This window comes from Paroedura picta, chromosome 2 (genome assembly GCF_049243985.1).
Source record: "Paroedura picta isolate Pp20150507F chromosome 2, Ppicta_v3.0, whole genome shotgun sequence".
Lineage (NCBI taxonomy): Eukaryota > Metazoa > Chordata > Lepidosauria > Squamata > Gekkonidae > Paroedura > Paroedura picta.
The window spans coordinates 21,885,840-21,905,305 of record NC_135370.1 but is presented as its reverse complement, the minus strand read 5'-3'; the positions used below and the strand labels follow the sequence as shown (position 1 = coordinate 21,905,305).

Below are 19,466 nucleotides of genomic sequence, written 5' to 3'. Positions count from 1 at the left end.
CATTGTCCATGGGGTCGCGATGGGTCAGACATGACTTCGTACCTAACAACAACAACATTATGGCTTCTATTATGTTTGTATGTTTTTAAAGTAATTTTCTATTGCTTTCATGAATTCCAAAATCTATTTTGCTAATCTAGATATAATTCAGGAGAACTTCTTCTCATGCATTTGCAGATTGTATGCCAGTGCATCTAGGAGACCATTAGCTAGATATCAGTCAAGTATTACCTTAGGGACCAAAAAGATTTTGGGGGTATATCTATGAATTGAGTGGAAAGAAGGCATAGAAATATTATAAACAGGTAATAAATAATTCAAGTATAATTCAAAATTGCCTCTTTACCATTCTCATCATGTCTAATTCTGTTCCAATGTATGATAATGAATGCCAGCCAGACGCCAATAAATTTTACCATCCTGCAGTTCTATACAGATTTTTTCCCCCTTTCACATCACAAACCTTATTTTATGGATTCATATCTCCAGCTCAAGTACTGTTTCCTGTTTCCAGGCTTGAACTAATAGCAATCTTGCCGCTGTTGAAAAAAATTCAAATACATGTTTCCGTTTATCATTTGGAGAGGATGTTTAAGAGAGAGACATTCATTTCACTGGGTAATCTTATAAAATTTCATTTATTACCTTCAATATTTCAGACCAATATTTATGAACCATTGGACATGGCCATCAAATGTGTAGGAAGGGCCTTACTCACTTCTTGAGTTTCTAGCACAGACATTAAATTCTAGTAGCTATTTTTAATGTTTATTTATTTACTTGTTTATTTGTTTCTTTAAATTTATCTACTGCCCTACCCAGCGAACCACCTTAGGGTATCATATCTGGAGTAAGATAATATCTATCCATGGCATATGCATATTTTTCCATATGCTCAGTTTTCCTGAAATTTTTGCAGTTGCTTTATATAATCTACTACAATTCCAGTATATTCACTGAAAGGTGTTTTTTCCACCCGTGTTTGTAAGTTATTTTACCAGTCCAAATTGGCCATCTGTGTGTAACTAGTGACTATTAAATATTGCTGTTTGCCTACTTCAGGGATTCCTAACCAGGGGTCCGGGGAACCCTGGAGTTATGCAAGAGCTCCCCAGGGGTTACGTGGCCTTTCCCGGAAATTGGGACGGCTGCTGACGTCACTAGATGTCACTGGAGCCCACGTCCCTTGTTGCTGTATAGGCCTAGTCTCTTTCTCCACAGTGGAAACAGTAAATGATCGATCAATTAATTGGCTTCCGCATCTTACTTCCGGGCCCACTTGTCTGAAGGAGCATGTCACCACTTTTGGGGTTCCACGAAGCCTAAAAATTATTTCAGGGGATCCTACATGGTCCAAAGGTTTTAAAGGATGGTCTAATCGATCTAAGTTTGACTCAGATTTGTTTGTTTGTTTGTTTGTTTATCATTCTTATATACCGCCCTCCCTGGAGGCTCAGGGCGGTTTACATAAGAACAAGGAACAATACATAAAACGGTCTATAAAAACATGTGAATAACCTTATAATAATAACTAATAGTTGTAACCAGATAACAATGTAACAGTACAATATAACAATACAACAATGTATCAATGTAATTTGATAGTCAGCCCGTGTAAACTCATTTATAAGATAGTTACCTTTATGGACCTTTGATACTAATAGACCCAAATCTATAACGAGAGATATAAATATAAAGGTATATATATATAAAATTTTTAAAATATAAAATATAAGGTATATAAAATATAAGAATTAGGTAATGGGTGGAAGAGTTTGTTTGTATCCCTGGAAAAAAAACCAATTCATAAATAAGTTTACTGAGGAAGTAAAATAGGAAAATGAGATTTTATACCTAAGAACTTGTTCTGAATAAAGCTTTTTGTCATCGCCACCTTGGAAATTTCTTTCTGTTTATTCATCTTCGGCTGACGGGTCATCTCTGCGTGTAAACTCATGACATACTCAATCGGATAGACATCAGAAAACTGTATTTGCTTAGTTGTTTTTTTTTAATGCGTAAATAATTTTATGTCATGGGAACGGTACCAGATTACATATGTCTGTTATTCAGAAGATGCAAAAGTTATGTATTTATGTATTTATTATATTTATATACTGCCCTCCCCGAAGGCTCAGGCTGTTTCACATAAAACAAAAACAATACAGATAACTTAGTTTAACAATAATAAAGTGAAAACATGCAACATAGAATAGAAAAATAAGGAAACATTAAATTAACACATACTGATAGCCCAGTGGGTTGGCCGGAACTGTAGTGGGTGCCATAGGAGGGAGGCTCAGGGGGAGGGCCCGTGGGAAGTGGTGGTTCAGGCTGACCTCAACCAAATGCCTGATGGAGGAGCTCCCTTTGGAGACGCTGCGGAACTGTTCATACATATAGAGCAGGAGTAGTCAACCTGTGGTCCTCCAGATATTCATGGACTACAATTGTAGTCCATGGACATCTGGAGGACCACAGGTTGACTACCACTGATATAGAGTATATGTATACAAGATTCTGAGCCTCTTGTGGTGCAGAGTGGTAAGGCAGCAGACATGCAGTCTGAAAGCTTTGCCCATGAGGCTGGGAGTTTGATCCCAGCAGCCGGCTCAAGATTGACTCAGCCTTCCATTCTTCCGAGGTCCGTAAAATGAGTACCCAGCTTGCTGGGGGGTAAACGGTAATGACTGGGGAAGGCACTAGCAAACCACCCCGTATTGAGTCTGCCATGAAAACGCTAGAGGGCGTCACCCCAAGGGTCAGACATGACTCCATGCTTGCACAGGGGATACCTTTACCTTTATACAAGATTCTGTTATATTTATATGTAAGATTCTCTGATATATATGATATATGCGTAAGATTCTCTGATGAGAAAAGGTTAAAATAAAGCCCTGTAGCAAAAAGGATGTTAAGCTGTTGTAAATGGACGACAGTTTCTTATTATCAAGGTTCCATTTACTATTTCTCCCATGTTGGGGGGAAAAAAAACAGCAGCAGAGTCCAGAATAGTATTTTGTTAAATTGTCAGAATGAAAAACACCCGCTGTTTGGCCTTTTTACAGAATCAGGGCTTTCTGGCCGATAAATGTGCCGCTGTTTCTTATTTTTGGTACTCAGTTCATACATCTTTCCCTTGCAGTTATGCAGCGATATCATATTTTGCCTTTGCTCAAGCGACAAACGCTGCAATATTTTCAAGGCGCAGAAAAATGTAATCCTTTCCTCAGATACAATATTTTTTGGTTAGTCATTGTGATACCAAAAATATTTGGTGGTAGTAGAGCCAGTTTGGAGCAGTGGTTAGGAGTGCGGACTTCTAATCTGGCAAGCCAGGTTCGATTCTGCACATGCAGCCAGTTGGGTGACCTTGGGCTCGCCACAGCACTGATAAAATTGTTCTGACCGAGCAGTGATATCAGGGCTCTCTCGGCCTCACCCACCTCACAGGGTGTCTGTTGTGGGGAGAGGAAAGGGAAGGCGATTGTAAGCTGCTTTGAGCCTCCTTCAGGTAGAGAAAAGCAGCATATAAGAACTAACTCTTCTCCTTCTCCTTCTCCTTTTCCTTCTTCTTCTTCTTCTTCTTCTTCTCGTGGCCCCGTAGGGCTTTCAAGGCAAACCATTATGCTGTGGCTTCTGCATGGTGACCCTAGACTTTCTTGGTGGTCTCCCATCCAAATAGTAACCTGGGCTCATTATGTATGCATTGGATAATGCGCTTTCAGTGTGCTATTGCAGCTGGATTTTTCTGTGTAGAACAGGAAAATCTACTTCTAAAGTGCATTGAAAGTGCATTATCCAGTTTGTGTACCATGGGCCCAGGGCTGACACTGCTTAGCTTCTGAGATCTGATGAGATCGGGCTACCTAGTCCACCTGGGTCAGGGCTGGGAAGTATTTACAGAACCCATTTGACGTTCAGTGTGATGTTGCTAGTGATCATCTGCATAATAAGTCCTTCCCATCATCTAGCCTGTACCATTTTGAGCACTGTTCAAAATTGCCTTTTTCCACTGGATACATTTTGTATTTAAATCCTGTTTGTTCATCTGTTGGGTGTTCCCTGCAGTTGCTGCAGCATTTCAGGGAATGGAGCTAGGTAAGAACCCTAGAACTGGTTAATTAATTTTTAAAAAAATTCTTAAACATTTATATGACCATATATGGTCAAGTCGACCAGCCACACCTCCCAAAATGGCCAATAACGGGCCTGGAGGGGGTGGTAAGGGGAGGGGTCCTAGGTGGGAAAGGCTACCCTAGAACCTAAAACAGCAGTAATGTTCCCTGAATTGGTTCGAAACTAAACTTAGCATTAATTACTTAGCACTAATTTTCACAGCTTTGCACTCCTTCATTCTTCCTCCCCCCCACCAACACACACACACAAAATGTAAAGGCTGACCCCCATTCCAAATCTCTCTCTCTCTCTCTCTCTCTCGTTATCTATCTACCTGAAGTCTGCTCATTTTGTCCTTTTTGTTCTGGTGCATACATTAAAGCGTGCATGTGGGCAAAAGAGGGAGCTTTTCATGCTTACACCAGCTATGCTGGCCTTGCCCCCGCCAGTCTCCCGAAGCTGGCCCCACTCTCCATAGGGGGGGAGCGGCCTCAGAGGCATAGCAGGGGGGCGGGGCCAGCTCAGCGATGCACAGTGCTGTGTGTCACTGAGCTGGTCCCACCTCCGCCAGTCTCCCGAGGCTGCCCCCGCCCTTTGGAGAACGGGGGCAGCCTCGGAAGACTGGCAGTGGCGACGCCAAAGCACTGAGCATGCCTCAGTGCTCTGGCGCTGCTCCCCTTCTACTGCCGTGGTCCCTAGGGGCAGGTCTATGGATATCATGCCCATAGACTTCCGTTGGAGGGAGCGCACCAGTAGATTTCCCACATCAGTAAAGGTATTGGCCAGTTGCTCACTGGCTGGATGAGAGCTATGGATGGGCCAGACCATATGTCTGACACCCCCGGGCTAGGTTATTGTTTCCCAGTGGTTGATCTGGTGTGCCTTGAAGTATTAAACAAAACACCTGATGCACAGTATGAGAACAGAGGACATGGTAGGCAACTGTCCTGGAGCAAAGCTATTTTGATGAAGACAGGAGGATTGGTGGACTATCTTGACTTAACTGCCATAGTATTCTGGATTACCAACATAGCGCTAATGTTTTTTTAAAAGATGGTTGCCAGTTTATGAAATGTTAGCATTTTAGAGACAAGGTTTTACTAGAAGAGAACCTTATTCACTATATCCGTGAAGTTGACCAAACATGGAGGCGATCACTGAACCCCATCTGGTTCAGTTCCCCCAAGCACCCTCAGTCATGTGCCTGCCAGCTCTACCCGGAGCCTGGCTGGTGAGAACTGGGCCCTTGAAATCTGCTCTTTTGACCCATTTACGCTTTCGGTCAGGGTCAGAACTCACGGCGCCCCCTTGCTTTTAAGTGATTTCTTTTGACGATTTGATAGTTATGCTAATTATTAATGCCACTCTATGATCTGAAGCCTCTTGTGGCGCAGAGTGGTAAGGCAGCCATCTGAAAGCTCTGCCCATGAGGCTGCGAGTTCGATCCCAGCAGCCGGCTCAAGGTTGACTCAGCCTTCCATCCTTCCGAGGTCCGTAAAATGAGTACCCAGCTTGCTGGGGGGTAAACGGTAATGACTGGGGAAGGCACTGGGAAACCACCCCGTATTGAGTCTGCCATGAAAATGCTGGAGGGTGTCACCCAAGGGTCAGACATGACTCAGTGCTTGCACAGGGGATACCTTTACCTTTAACTATGATCTGAACTGCTTTTGGGGACCTGGAAGTCAAGACGAGAGTTAAATAAATAAATAAATCTCGTAGAGGTGACGTAAGCCAGAAGTCAGCCAAATAAAAACGTTTTCCTTCCGACTGTTATTTCCCCTTCGAGCCAGCCTCTGGCAGTGAATTCGGGTCAGTAGGTTTCTTTCCCGGCTCCTCATGCTCCCTCACTGCCTGCTGCGCGGCTTTGAAAGCCTGCTTGCTGGGAACACACAGTCACCCTTTTGCAGACAGACGTTGCCGGGAAATGATAGGGTTCTCTTCTAAGTGCTCCGCAAGCCAAAACACAGCTGCTGAGCAGCCGTGTCAGCTGGCAGTGCATCCCCGCACTGGAAGGCCTGGTATGGGGGGGGGACCGCCGACCTGTGGAACCATTCCCCATCTTTGGAGCAACATCTGTGACCATAGCCTGCTAGCCATGCACTCAGGATTCCTCTTAAAAACTGCAGAGGGGTTGGCATCTTTCTTTTTTTACCTTGATTTTTATTTCAAGCATTGTAAATTATCGAAAAAGGGGAAAAAATGGCGGAAAGACAATTTCACCCAGTGTTTTTGAAAGGCTTCAGGTGGTCTAGGATTAACAAAGTTGGTTAGTTTAGCCATGCTCTGAGTTTCGTGCTCCACGAGTCCATCTGTCAGCAGTTCTCAACCTGGGGGCCGCGACCTCTGGGGGGATCGATCGACCCTTTTCCCAGGGGTTGCCGAGGTCATCGCCGGGAGATTCTTTCCCAGGTGTGTGGCTTGTGGCGGCGGCTGCTCAGCCTCCCCATCGAACACCCGCAACACTCCCCTACCAAGCCCCTTGTGTAGCCCTCACACTCTGTTGGCCCTATAGGGACTTGGCAGAGCTTGCCTCCCAGCCCGCCCTCCTGGGTCCAATCACTGTGGCGTTTCTGAACGATCACTCCACCTCGGCCTCGGCGATCCAAATGGGGCCGCGGCATTAGGAAGGTTGAGAACCACTGCAATATGTGGAGCTTGCTGCTGCTTCCAGCTGGAAGTGACGGTGAGTTTTGCTTTAGTAGTTTTGTGGAAGCTGCAATTCATGCTGTGGAATCAAGCCCCAAACATCTTGCTGTGATGTTGTATGACCATCAGGCTGGCAACCCATAGTTAGGGACCCAAATTGGGCTGCAGCCAACCAGCTTTTCTTATGAGGGGAAAGGACCAGCTGTGAGGATTCTTCTGGGGATCAGTGGACCTGCATGGACAAAAGGAGGGGGGTTGTGGTGAGGAGCGAAAAGGTTAGGGATGGAATCGACTGGAAAAGCTGGCTGGATCCAACCCGTTTTTCAGTCTCCAGAGGCCACCGTGCCTGGAAAGAGCGGAGTGGTCGGAAGATGGGGAATGAATCGAGAGCTCTGAACCTAGGTTTGTTCCCCTACCTAGGACCTGATTTAGGGCATAGATCAGGGGTAGTCAAACTGCGGCCCTCCAGATGTCCATGGACTACAATTCCCAGGAGCCCCTGCCAGCATTTGCTGGCAGGGGCTCCTGGGAATTGTAGTCCATGGACATCTGGAGGGCCGCAGTTTGACTACCCCTGGCATAGATTATGGAGAGTGCAAACCGTGGTTTCATGTCATGTCTGAACTGAGCCTTCGTATCACTGAACAACTATATTTGAGACCATCAAAGGGAGCTTAGCTTTAACTCTCGAAAGCTTATACCCCCCCCCCCCGGCCCAAATTTTGTGGGTCTCTAAAGTGGTACTGAACTCAAGGCTATCTCTTCTACTGCAGACCAACATGCTAACCAGTGAAAAAAAATGCATCAGTGGCGGGTTTTTTTAAAATGAGTAAGTGTTATAATTTTGACAAGACATCCAAGCTCCATATCAGGACTTCTAGCTACACGCTATCCTGCCCAACAGAAATTCTGCAGACGATTCCAAAACGCGGTAGACTAGAGATTCCAAATGAGCAACAGAGAATATTTTGTTTTGGTGGCCTGTGGCTCTGTGTGTGTGTGTGTGTGTGTGTGTGTTTGTGCACCCAAGCACATGCATTAAGGGGAGCGAAATCCAGTAAACACAATTTTATTGGTCTTGGAAAACCGCTATAAGGCGTTGCGAGCCCTTGTTGCATTGTAAATATCAGCTCATAAAATCGCAGGTGGCCACATGGTTCAGCCGTGTATTAAAATTATCCCTCTTGTCAGGCTCGGCAAAGCAACCCTCCGACTCAACCCTGCCCGGATGGCTGCAAAGCAAGTTGTGGTGTCAACGAGATGTAATTTTAATGACAACTCTGCTGTGCTGTTGTCTTGCCAAAGCATTTGTAAGTGCCGCAGCACTAATTACAAGTGTAACGTCTTCTTTGGCTCTTCATCGGTATGATGTGGGCAGTAATTACAAAGAGCATGCATTAGCCCAGGGGTAGTCAAACTGCGGCCCTCCAGATGTCCATGGACTACAATTCCCAGGAGCCCTTGCCAGCATTCGCCAGCGAATGCTGGCAAGGGCTCCTGGGAATTGTAGTCCATGGACATCTGGAGGGCCGCAGTTTGACTACCCTTGCATTAGCCATACAACGGCTGTTGGGTCTAGAGGGCCAGGATGGTACTGCAGGAGGCCACAGTTAGACACCCAACAATCTGTTAGTCAGGGGACCCACCAAGTTGCCCAGTTATCTGGATTACACAAGGAACATGTCCTCTTGTCACATGTTCTTGCCAGGATGTTTTCATGATCAGTGTTAACTTTGCTTGTATTTGTGGGGCGTTTATCCTGTACATTCTTATGTCAAGTATTTGCTGGTATTGACCAAAGAAGGGGCAGCTGGGAAATGTTTTGTGAACCTTGTTATTTTAACTTTTCAGTCCCAGAGAGGCCTGCGGTGAATTTCTTCCTTGGCGCCTCTCTGCTATCACTTGACCTTTGGCGGCAGGGGTTGTGTTTGTGGTATGGTTTGGAAAGTTCGTTTCATCGCTTTGTTTTGGCAGGTTTGTGGCATGGGAGCATTGAACTGTAGCATCTGTGGTTTTTATGCCAAAGGATGCATGGGGGTAGGCTTTGGAGCTGACGTTTGTGCTAACTTTAGTTCTGTGCTTTCGTTTTGGCAAAGGAGGTCATGTACCCTGCTTCGTTAATCCTACAATAAAGAGATTTCTTCCACCAAGAGTCTGCTTATTGGGGAGAATCGACTGGAAGCTGACAGTTATATGGTAACGTTTTACCAGTGAGCAGAAGATGGGGTTGGGTGGGGTCTAAGTGGTACCAGAGGCTGAATTGTGCCCCCCCCCATATACCAGCATGTGGTCTATTTTAAAATGCAGATGGAGAGGCTGCAATTTGGGTCCCAACTTGGGCAGGAAAGGAGGCTTGGGGTCCCTGTCCTCCCTAGTCTCCACCTCCAAATCTCCTGGAGTTTCCCAGCCTGGATGTGGCAACCCCATCTCTCCATCCCCTAATGGTGACCAGGCTGCAGCTGTGAGCAGGGGTGCTTTTTACCAGCTTTTACAGGTTAGCCAGCTGTGGTCTTAGGCAGGCAGAAATCACCTGGTGATCTCTAGCCCCCATGAAGTTTGCCTGGCCTTACCTGGTAGAATGGGCTCCCAGAAGGGTTAAGGACCCTGTTGGAACTAACTAATTTCCACAGTGCCTGCAAGATGGCAACAGACACCCTGTGAGGTGGGTGAGGCTGAGAGAGCTCTGAGATAACTGCTCGGTCAGAACAGCTTTGTCAGGGCTGTGGTCAGCCCAAGGTCACCCAGCTGGCTGCATGTGGGGGAGCGCAGAATCAAACCCAGCTTTCCAGATTAGAACTCTGCACTCCTAACCACTACACCAAACTGGCTCTAGTGTCTCCCACTGCTAATATCATCCCTGGAGACTTGGCAGATCAGCGGGAGGCAGGGTATGTGTTTTTAGTATGTTGTAGGATTGGGCATTGTAAGGGTTTATTTTATTGTAGCGTATTTTATCTGTTGTTAGCTGCTGTGAGCCAGCAGGTTGGGAATGGGGTCCTATGTATGATAAATGAATTAAATAAATATCTGGCCACCGTGGCGTATGTCCTGGTTACTGCAGTGCACTCTATGTGGGGCTGCCCTTGAAAAGTCTTAGGAAAATCCATTTAATACAAAACAGGGCATCCAGGATGTTGACTGGGGTGGGCCATAGGGACCTTATCGCTTCATTCATGGCCCATCTACACTGGCTCCCACTTCGCTTCCAGGCCCAGTTCAAGTTGCTGACCAAGAAAGACGTATACAGAAAGAAAACTTATTCTCTTATGGACCAGCCCAATCACTACCATCATCTTTGGAGGCCCAGCTTAGGATGCCCCTTCCTTCTGAAATTTGGTTATTGGCATCACAGGAGAGGGCCTTCTCTGTCATGGCACCAAAGCTCTGGAATTCTCTCTGCAAGTTGATGGGTCTAATCTGAGAGATTGGATCTTTAATACTGATGCCATACTGGATAGACAAACAATAATAAAATCTAACTTTTCTCCTTTGTTTAAACTATTCAAAACAGTCCATCTCAGATCAGACTATTTAGTAACCATTTCTGTACAAAAACTTCGAATGGCGTTTGCTCATTTACGCTTTCAAGTTATGCCATCAGCCCTACTCTCAGGCCCTTTTTCCATTGTACCTTTTGCCCTTCGCCTATGCATTTGTGGAGAACCTGCTGTTGAAGACCTTTATCATTATGTTTTGGATTGCCCACTATACTTGGAGCCAAGAACCAAATATATTGAGAGATGTTTGAGTGGCCAGAACCTCCCTGCGAATTTGGACAAAATAGTCTTTTTATTATTGAATACCAACCCCCTAATTAGTTATAATGTTTCACTATTTGCATTAGCAGCAAGGAAAATTTGAGCCTTCAGGGAGATAAATCGGTTTTCTTCTACTGCCCACTCCTTGGGGAAACTCCTGGAATTTGGGGGTGGAGCCTGTTTAATTGTTTTTTGTCTTTGAATGTATGTTAGCTTTATTTTTAATCATTTTATTGATTTTTTTATTTATTGCTTTCTGTGGGAGGGTGGTTTTAAAATGTGGTTTTATTATGTACTAGTAATTAAGCCCACTGTAGTTTAAATACAGCGGGCGCTACGGCAGCAATGGGGGTGGGGGGCGGCTGTGTAGCCAGGGGGCGGGCGAGCGCGGAGTGTAGGCTTTGGATGGGCCAGGGCGAGGCCGTCCCACATTGGCTGGCGGCTTCTGTGGATGTCTTGCTGGGGCAGGCCGTACCTGAGGCGTCCGTGGCTGTGGAGCTCGCTCGTCAGCGGCAGAGAGGCGAACGGGTGGATGTCCTTGTGGCGGCGGCTCCGGCATTGCGGCTGTGGCCTGTGCCGGCGCCAGCCGCTCGCGGCAGAGACGGTGGCCCGCCCCGTTGCCGCGGCTGGCACCATTGGTGGCGGGCCCGCTGTTGGAGGTGCGGCGGTGGCCGGCAGCACCTGGAGGCTTCCTGGGGTGACGTGGAGGTTCTCTCTCCGGGCGAAGGCGGGTGCAGCGCTGACGCGGCTTCAGAGGGGCCAGTGCCACGGGGGAAGGTGGCGCCGGGTCGGGCACTGTCGCGGCTGTGGCAGGAGGCTGAGGCATGGCCGCAGTAGGTAGGGAGACGCGTGGGGCGTTCGCAAGGCGGGCCAGTCGCGTGTTGGGGTGGCGGCGGCTCCTCGTCTGTGGGTGGCGAGGCAGCAAGCGTTGTGTGCGGGTGGGCAGGTGGGAAGAAAATGGCGTTGGTTGGCCAGATGCAGGCGAGTGGGGGGGGGCAGGGCGGGAGGCGCTTTGCGCCTCCCGAGTTCTCTGTCCAGCGGCCAGGGATCAATCGCTCCCAATTGGTCCCTTGCCGCTGGACTGACAGTTGGAGGGGCCAATCGGCAAGCGCAAAGCACCTGCCGATTGGGCCCTCAGATTGTCAGTCATGAGGAAGGGGCCTATCGGCACCCTTCCTCATCACAGACAGGGCCCTCCTTAGGTGCCCTTAACCGATTATTTAATCCACTCCGCAGGAGCGGTTTAAAGATGTTTTAATATATGAGCAACCTCGGTGGTCCTTTGTGAAGGCCAAAAGTTTGGATATAGATGTCAATAATCAATAAATACAAATAAATAAGAACTCAGGAAAATGGCGGGCTTTAGCCTTGCCAAGGGTGCTTTTTCTCTCAAACATCTCCAAGGCTTTGCAGATTGATGAGGGAATTTTGTTCTGGCCAGGTCCGGTGCTTTTAGGGAATTGCTCTGTTCTGTAGGGATTGATCTTTGTTTTTTTTTCAGTGGAGGAAGTAAGTATTCCTGTTGCCGCTTAGAAGAAGGATGGCATTTCTCCTTATAGGAAACAATGGAAAACAGGCCGCCTGGGGAACCCAGTACAGAGGAGGAGTCTTGCTTCCCTGCAAATTTGGTGTCATTTGCTCTAAAAATACACCTTTTAAACCCCCTGAATGATTCATCATTCCCATGAATATCAAAATCTGTGGGGGGGGAGGAACCCACCTAAATAAACCTGGACTAACATAAGAATTGCAGCAAATGGATGCCATCTGCTCCACTTCTGAATTTTAATAATTTTTAATTAAAAAATATTCTGTAAAAGCAAAGATGGATATGCAGATTTACCGATCCCTCCCTCCCTCCATCCATCCATCCCTCCCTCCCTCCCTCCGTCCTTCCATCCATCCGTCCGTCCATCCATCCATCCATCCATCCATCCATCCATCCATCCATCCATCCATCCATCTATCTATCTCACATTTGTATACCGCCCTCCCCTGAGGCGCAGGGCAGTTCACATGAACAACTTTGAAAGGGCTCTAGATAGATTCATGTGCCCTCTTGTTGGTTGGCCATTGTGTGAGGCAGGATGTTGGACATTGGTCTGACCTAGCAGGACTCATGTTCTTTGGAAGGCCTTAGCCTCTATGCCCTGTTGTTCGGCCAGAGGAATTGGTTGGCCACTCTGTGAGACAGAGCGGTGGACTAGATGGACCACCGGCCCGATCCAGCAGGGCTCTTCTTTGGCCCGATCCAGCAGGGCTCTTCTTCTCTTTATCATGCAACATACAGGTTAGTTTAGTCATCAGTATACATTGTGGGATGTACAGAATTTTACCTTTTTTATTTTGCTTCAAAATGCACAGCTCTCTCTCTCTCTCTCTCTTGGATCTTTGACAGCATGCGATGAAAAGAATTGGATCTGTGCTTGATTCATGAGGTCCAAAATGGTTGGGCATATCTTTGCTTCATGGTGTATCCAATTTAACATCAGTTGATGGAGGATGACTGACAGAGAGGGGCTTCTGCCTCCCTTCCCTAGTTGTTCGTTTTGCATTGCAGGAAACACAGCATTGGACTGGACAGGTCTTTGTTTCGTCTGGCATTTACGGAAGCAGAGTCAGTGCCTTGGCACTGTGCCCAGTTTGAAGGGGGCGTTTGGTTGGCTACTCCTGTACTAGCACTGGCCACATACCCACAATGCACGGGGCTCATGCCTCTCATGTAAGGATTTGGCGAGGGTTGTAATTCTTGAACCATGGGCCATCCAACACTGTTCAGCCTTTTTCAACCTTTTTGACCCCGAAATAACTTTTCGGGTTTCGAGGAGCCCCAGAAGTGATGTCAGCTGGCCATGCCCCTGGAAGTGACATGTTACCGGCTGGCTGGAGTAGGAGGGGGGAAGAGAGAGACAGGCGATGGTTTAAACCAGGAGTAAGCATGCAAACTCCATCCCCCTCCCAGGCAGAGAAGCTATAAGAGAACTCACTCTCAGGAGGGAGCAGTGGAAGTGACCAGTTCCCCAGCTTGTGACTGAGTTCATTAAGGCAGGCGGGGAAAGGCCCCGGACCCCCTCTGGAGATCCCCAAGGGTCTGTGAACCCGTGGTTGGGAATCCCTGACACTGTTACTCAGCACTGTGCATGCAATCGCGATGAACTGAATTTCCGTTCAGTACGGCACAACATGAATTGAAAGGTTGTGTCCCTGCCAAACGCTGCCTTTTCTCTCACAGCCAAATCTGCTGAATCGCTGCGATCCCCTAAGAGTGGTTTTTGTTATTTCCCATTCGTTGCCCAAGATGAGGCGGTATTTAATCTATATCTTTGGAGCACAGTCTGCCATTTGTATCCTTGGTGGTTTTCCAAACGATTGGGCACGTACCTGAGAGATGTTCACATTGTCCTTTGTGGGAATAATGTCTGTAGCTGGTGACTAGCAGGAGAATTCACACACACACACACACAGCGCACACATGATGTACGGGTGTTGCATGTTTGAAGCAAGCAATGGAGCATGCAGGAAAGAAGACTGAAGGGATACGGTATGGTATAGTGGCAAGTTGTTGGATTTATTACTATTACTGTTACTATTAATATTAATGTTACTGTTACTGTCAATGTCAATATCAATATCAATATTAATATTAAAAATAATATTAATATTAATATCAATATTAATATTAAAAATAATATCAATATCAATATTAATATTAAAAATAATATTAATATTAATATCAATATCAATATCAATATCAATATCAATATTAATAATAAAATAATATTAAAAATGATATCAATATCAATATTAATATTAATATTAAAATAATATTAATATTAATATTAATATTAATATTAATATTAAAATAATATTAAAATAATGTTAATGTTAATGTTAATGTTAATGTTAATGTTAATGTTAATGTTATCATCAGCTTTTTTTGTAGCCTATCCTTCCTAGGTAGCTCAGGGCAGGTAAAAACACGTTTTAAAAACATTGGCATAGTAAAACATAAAACATATTTGTAATTTGCAGTAACCCCCAACTAATTTCATCTCGGAAGGGGTCAAGATCTTTGAAGGGCAGGTCTGGTCTCCCTTTTAGCAGTGAGGCTGGCACTTTTTAATGGTCGATTCGGTCCTCAGCCATAGGCCTGGCAAAACAGCCCTGTCCTACAAGCCTAGTGTCCTGGTTAATGTCCTGCAGGACCCTGATCTCTTTCAAGACAGTGTTCTACCAGGCCGGGGCCAAGACTGAAAAGGCCCTGGTCGAAGCCCATCTCGCCCCCTTTGGGACAGGGATCCTAAGCAGGTTTTGGTAAGATGGCCTTAATGCTCGGGGGAGGGGGGATGTTGTGGATATATCCTGTAGATATGTCAGTCCCAGACCATTTATGACTGTAAAGGATAATGCCAAAACCTTGAATCTGTTCTTATCTCCAATCTGGAGCCAATGCAGCTGGGTGAGCACTGGAGTTATATGTGCCCTCCACTGGATGCCCTTAAGGCAGTGGTTCTCAACCTTCCTACTGCCACGACCCTTTAATACAGTTCCTCATGTTGTAGGGACCCCCGACCATAAAACTATGCAAGGGTTCTTTCACAGAAATTAAACCGAGACTGACTGATGGCATGGAGATCCATTGTTCATGATTGCATATAAATTGTTTTTTCCCTGGGGTTTCTCAGTTCAGCTCTGCCTCTTGTCCCACCATGCCGATCTCACTCTTTTCCACTGCTCCAGACAGACGAATGCTCTATCTCCATCTACCCCGCGAGGCTGTTGTGTGGATGACGCCCCCCCCCCCCAGCCAAGCTGCTTGCCCTGCCGTGATCCCTGTGAAAGGGTCGTTCAACCCCCCCAAAAGGGTTCCGACCCCCAGGTTGAGAACCACTGCCTTAAGGACTCAAGTGACTGCATTTTGAACCAGTTGGATTAGGATTAAGGAGGTTGGAATCTGCATTGTGCCGTGGACTGTTGTGGGGTGTCCTTGGGCCAGTGTCACATTTTCAGCCTTCACAGAATTTAAAGCATTGGTACAGCAATAAAACTAGGGTTTCCAACCTCTAGCTGGCATCCGGCAATTCCTCAGAATCACAGCTGATCCCTAAACCATAGAGATCAATTCTCTTGGGGAAAATTGGAAGCTTTGGCTTAATATCCCACTGAGGTTTGACAACTCCCGCAAACAGGTGGTTGCCATTACTCGGTGAGTACATGCGGGGGGATTCTGGGGGCAGCCTGCACTGGAACTAGCATCATTGTGCCCAGCATGCCTATCCCTCTCTCCCACAATTCCATGGGAGGATTTTCTCCCGCTGAGCAGTGGGTTGGGGAGATGACTGCAAGGATCAGGGGGTCATGTAATATGAGCCTCCTGCAATACCCTGCAGGTGACGTTGAGTCAAGCAAATACAGACAGTTGGATTACTAGCATCCCTACAGGACAGAGCCAAAGGCCGGGGTATATATAGACTCTTCACATTTTGAGCTTGAATAGAGGTATTGAAGTACCAATTTTCTCACAAGTGAGAGGAACAACCTCTGAGGAAAATTCCCTTTGAAAACGGGAGATATCTGGAACCTGTTATGGTTGGATGCTACAATAAACCAACATAATATAGTTAGTAGCCTTGGGATAGATTTGTTTTCTCTTTTGGTGACGTTGAGTCAGCAACATGCTCTCCACCCGACCTCCTTCACAAGGTTGTTGTGAGGACCAAACGAAGGCAAGAACAGCATAAGCCACTTTGGGTGCCCACCGGGGAGAAAAATGGGGTATAGGAAAAAACCTCCCTAGAAAGGGGAAATGAATGGGTGTTTGCCTCAGCCTTCCTTGAAAGCCCAGCTTGGTTTCTTGGAGAGCCCTGTGACTGATATGTAACTTGTGTTCTTTGCATTGTCTTAAGGCCATTTTCCAATCAGGCCTGACCTTAGAAGAAATTCTGCTTTAGGATGCTTAGGGCTGATCCTGCGTTGAGCAGGGGGTTGGACTAGATGGCCTGTATGGCCCCTTCCAACTCTATGATTCTGTGATTCTATGATTCTTTTGTGGAAAATGCTATCAAGTCCCTGCCAATCTTTGGCATTTCCGAGGCAAGAGACCTTGAGATGGATTGTCCTGCCTCATCTGTCCATCTGCCTATGCATCGATCCACCCTGAATCATCCTGAATTTTTGGGAGAACTCAGTGCCCACAGTAGACATTCTACAAATGTATCGTTGCTGTTTTAATCTGTCACTCTTTACTTAAATTAATTTTAAATGCAATTTTAATCTTTAGTAATTCGTATTTTATATTTCGTTGTATACCACCTCACTGGGAGGGCGGTCTATCTAACAAACTAAACTAGAAACCCTTGGAGGTCTCCCATCCAAATACTACTCGTTCGTTCATTCATTCATTCATTCATTCATTCATTCATTCATTCATTCATTCATTCTATTTGTATACTGTTGGTAGTTTGATGTTTTTAATAGGAATTTTAGTGGGGTTAGTTTGCTGTGACCTGCCTCGAGCCTGTCCGGAGAGGTGGGAAATATAATAATAATAATAATAATAATAATAATAATAATAATAATAATAATAATAATAATAATACCCTCTCCAAAGGCCTGACCCTGCTTCTGAGATCTGATGAGGCTGGGCTAGCCTGGGCTCTCCAGATCTAGGAGAAAGTTACCAAATGCTAATTCGTTTCCTTTGTTTCTCCTGCAATAATTGCAGAGAGCAAACTCCAACTCCCATTATCTGAATCATTTAGAGACCGTGGGATTTGCCATATTCAGATCACGCCAGTGCCCAAAAGCTGTCTCTACAGCAAATCACATTTCATGCTCTTCTCTCTGCTCATCCCCCGAGGGAATCCATTTTGCGTTGTTATTATTTTTTGCCGCAGCAGCACATTGGGAGGCCCAGCAAGGCTGGCCCTGCTGAAGGCTGTCCCGTGACTCCATAGTATCGATCGTCCCGCTGGGCCAGAGCACAATTAATTTGTTTTCAGATTCCTCTGCACGCCGGGGTGGGAAGTTTGCAAAAATGAGTGTGGGCGAGAGCCTCATTTCCAGTTACCAGTTTTGTGACTCAGCATGCAGCAAGCTCCAGGTGCAATCCCTGGCATCTCCAGTTAAAAGGACCAGGCAGTGGGTGATGGGAAAGGCCGCTGCATGAGACACTGCAGATCTACTGCCGGTCTGAGTAGACAAGGCTGAACATGATGGACCAAGGGTCAGATCCAGTGTAAGGCAGCTTTGGGTGTTCATTTGTGCCGGCCTTTATTACCTGGAAGCAGGTCTGGTTCCAGGCTCAAGAGAGCCCCATGCATGCAGGAGCCCCTCTCCTCCTTGGACCCCCACCAGGACCCTCCGCTGATGCCTGCCTTTCAGTCAACTCGCATCCCTACCTGCCAACATCCCATCTCTCTCTCCGTATCATTGGGTGCCCTAACACTGACTGCAGAAGATGAGTTTATTTTTATACCGCACTTTTCAAGACCCAAGGGAGTTCCAGTTGGTCTTCCCTTGCTTTCCCCACAACAGACACCCTGTTCTCATTGTTCTCATTGGTGCAAAGAAGTGAATCAGTTAGACCGGAGGAGACGCTGTCTGTCCTGTGTCTCTACTATGCAGTTTAATAGCCGCAGCCCAGAACTTAGCCTTGCAGAGACTTGTTGGACTGTTTTCATCATTAATTTTCTTGACTTTATCCATTGAGGAAAGACTTTGGTGTCTGTCTAGCACTGGCCATATTAAACTGACTCTGATGGCGTTATTAATAGGATGTGTAATAATACATGCTCTGTTGTGTCTATCTAGAGCAGGGGTAGTCAAACTGCGGCCCTCCAGATGTCCATGGACTACAATTCCCAGAAGCCCCTGCCAGCGAATGCTGGAGGGCATCTGGGAATGCTGGAGGACATCTGGAGGGCCGCAGTTTGACTACCCCTGATCTAGAGCCTCTTGTGGTGCAGAGTGGTCAGGCAGCAGACATGCAGTCTGAAAGCTCTGCCTATGAGGCTGGGAGTTCGATCCCAGCAGCCGGCTCAAGGTTGACGCAGCCTTCCACCCTTCCGAGGGCAGAGCTGATGAAGATCTAGCCTATAAAAAGGCACCTCTCTGTTGATCTCTAAAGAAGCAAGTAGGGAGCTCCTCGGGATATGCTGATACCAGCCCTGCTTGGAAGAATTGGTGTCTTTTCTCAGTAGAAATAGGCCTCTCTTTTCTCCTTTACCCAATCCATTAGGGTTTGTGCTCATTTTTAGAGACCGTAACGCAGTGTGGACTGCTGGTAACATGGAGGACTAGGCTGGAAACGTTTACAAGCGAAAGCAGCTGTGCTTTGTGACATAATTTCACCCATTCCCTGGCTGTAAACCAAGGCTTGTTGCCAAGGACACACTCTATCAGGGGCCGCGGCTAATTCTTGCTCTTCCAGTATATTTATGCAAAATATGCTTCTGAAACATATGTCTGTTCCCGGCATCCTTAAAACTTTTTGGCATGCACATAAATATTCTGTATGTCCATCTAACGTGTCCTAGATCAGGGGTAGTCAATCTGTGGTCCTCCAGATGTTCATGGACTACAATTCCCATGAGCCCCTGCCATTCCTTTTGGTTAATGATGGAGCCAAGGAATAGAATATCATAAACAATTTCAATTTCTTCATCATCAGCCTTCAAGTGGTGTAATTTCTCAGTTGTCATTCCTTTTGTCTTCTTAATGTTCAGCCGTAATCCTTCTTTGGATGACCCTGCTTAGTTTCTGAGATCTGACAAGATCAGACTAACCTAGGCCATTCAAGTAAGATCCCTTCCTTTGTAGATCCATATAAATTATGTCTGGAAAATACAGTCCAGGCTCATGAAAGGGAAATGGATCCTAATGCAACAACTACACAAATCAGTCCCTTTAGATTTCAGACCGCTACAGACAAGCAGAGGA

General features: G+C 46.2%; 1 protein-coding gene across 18 annotated transcripts in view; it reads left to right on the top strand.

The window, feature by feature from the left end:
* The window catches only part of LOC143829092 (microtubule-associated protein 2-like), a 313,653-nt gene that overhangs the window by 143,740 nt on the left and 150,447 nt on the right, over positions 1-19,466 (top strand). The window lies entirely within an intron of this gene.